A 2,739-nucleotide genomic window follows, 5' to 3' on the forward strand; every position below is an offset into this window, starting at 1 on the left:
AAGATCCTGAGATGCATATAAATATCGAAGTGCGAACAAAAATCTATAATGAGTACAATGAATCCACAATCTAGATCTCTCTAAGTATAGAATGAAAACTGAAATAGAAATTACAAGTAAAAATCTAAACTACAAATGGAAGTAAATTAAATAGGAGAAAACTTGTCCCTCAACTATTCTGACCAATCCTATTTATAGGCCTAGAGTTAGTAGCTCATGTTTGAGCTAAAATGGCTGACTAATCTTTGTTACAGTTCATTGTGCGTATGAAAAACACACTCGATCCATTAAGTGACCGTGTCGCATTGGTTGTAACACCCCAAACCCGGCCCAGACGTTATGGCCGAATCTGACGTGCCACATTGGAGTTGAAAACCCACGTTCCGTTTTAGTGTTTTAAAAACCATATATTTTGTTGAGTTAACAAAGTGTATGTAAGCTAGGCACCAGGTAGGTATCCGAGATAGAGGAGGTGAGCCATGAAGGCTGCTTAAGTACCAAGCTCTTTGATTGGATCCAATCCTAGACATGCCCACAACCATAGCCACACTTTGTTATATCGAGTTTAAATTTGTTTAAGTGAACGTCTTTGATAAATCAATTAATCGTGGCGTTGAGATATTTTAAAAACAATTATCGTTTTGAAAACACGTCCTAAGTCTAGCCCAATTGAATAATTATCAACCAATTTTAAAGTTATTAAGAATAAAATAATCTAGAGAAGAAATAAAAGAAAAGTTAAAATGGCCTTATTACAACCCAAAAATAAATAATAATTAAAGGAAATTAAATGAAAACCAACGCTTATTTAAAGGTCCAAAAGCGATCACCGTGGCCACTCTGAATCCTCTCCGGCCCAAGTCCCCACATCAAGGCTCACCTGCAAGGTTAAGGAAAGGGGGGTGAGTTTGGAAACTCGATGTGCAACAAGCCCCTTCAGAGCCCAAAACAATAACGACTGTTGGGTCTAAGCCCAAATCAATCTCAATCATGCATTGGGCAGTAGCCCTTTTCATATTTCATATTTCATATCTTGGGCAAGCCTTTTCATATTTCATATTCTTGGGCGAAGCCTTTATCGAAAGCAGTATGGCCCTTAGGCCCATTTCAATGTCACATATAATTTCAATGAAAGAATGCAAACCATTTGGGAGACTACTCAACCCACCATCCGCTACTCTCCACCGTACCAACCAACACACCATGTGGGGATTAACTCGACCCACCCCGCCAAACTCTCCATCGGCAAAGATAGCGCTTTATCATATAACCGAGGCCTAGCCTCTTTTTAATAATCGGGCAAAAGCCCTTTCAATAAGCGGGGCATAAGCCCTTTTATAACTGTGGCACAAGCCCTTTTGATAAGCGGGGCATAAGCCCTTTTGATAAGCGGGGCATAAGCCCTTTTCACTTCCTCCATCCATATAAAACCCAACCCAATGCGTTATGATTACATCATGTGCATATCATACATATCATGTGCATATCATACATGTCATGTGCATCTCATACATACCATATTTATCAAAATCCCATGTATTAAAATCATACATAAACCCTAGGGGTATAATGGTCATTTTTACCTAGGGGCAAAACGGTCATTTTCATATTATAAGGGTAATCTCGTAATTTTACCAAAAATTAGGGTTTCCATGTTCATTAACGATTACTAACAATCCATGGGTGCAAACAGTGATTCTGGCCCATTTTTAGCGAAATCGAGTCATTGGGCCTAAAACCCCTAATGGGCCCTACTTAGCCGATTTTGTCATCTAGGCCCATTTAGCCTATATCCATAATGAAGATAATGTCTTAACATGCAATTTAACATATTTTCGTTTTCTACCAATTTTACCCAAATGGGCCCCAAAGCCTGTTGGGCCTATACGACCTCGAGGCCCAACTTACCGTGAATGCCAAAAATCACGTTGTTACCGTTTCAATGTTCCCGATCATCATCTCAACGAATCTACTAACTAATGAGCGTTAATTGCTCACGAGTCCTCGAAATGCGAATTTGGCATTTCGCTTTTCGCATTTTATCGCTTTAAGCTATGAAAGGGTTCGTTTACACACGATTTGCGATATTCCTTGACGAGATCTCCTACGATTTCTCCTATAATCAATTGTTAAATAGATCAGCTCGCAATTATTGAACCAAATTAAGAACTTTCCAATATTAACACTTACACATTCGCCACCATCCATAATGGCCATAGGCACCTTACCTTTGTCGCGATTGATGACTAGGCCTAGCTACTCCGTGATCCAAGCTACTCCAAATCGACACTACACCTTGCTGCTCCTTCAATAAATAAACCAAAAATATTAAAAGAAGACCCCATAGAGTCTATGCCCATATTCGGCCATCTCCCTAAACTAGAGAGGTTTTGGCTTTTCTTAACCTCCCTAATATTGAATTGATTAAAGCTACGAGCACTTACCAAGGTTCACTTACCCAAACGGTTTCAATCCCGTGTTAACTCCGATTCAACGCAGTCCCAGCTCTAAAACACTAGCAGAACCCATACCACAAGGATCCTACGAATCGGCCACCAAGTCACCCAAGGGTGCTGTGCTTTTGGATTTTGGGTCACTGAAGAAAAAGTGGTTATGGACCAAAAAGGGTGTTGACAAAAGAGTTGAAAGGCTTTTTAAAATAAAAAGAATCGGCTAAAAAGAAAAAGAACAAGTGTATACCTTTATAAAGCAATCGACTTCCTTTGACTCCTTCGGGAT

This window comes from Gossypium arboreum, chromosome 4 (genome assembly GCF_025698485.1).
Source record: "Gossypium arboreum isolate Shixiya-1 chromosome 4, ASM2569848v2, whole genome shotgun sequence".
NCBI lineage: Eukaryota > Viridiplantae > Streptophyta > Magnoliopsida > Malvales > Malvaceae > Gossypium > Gossypium arboreum.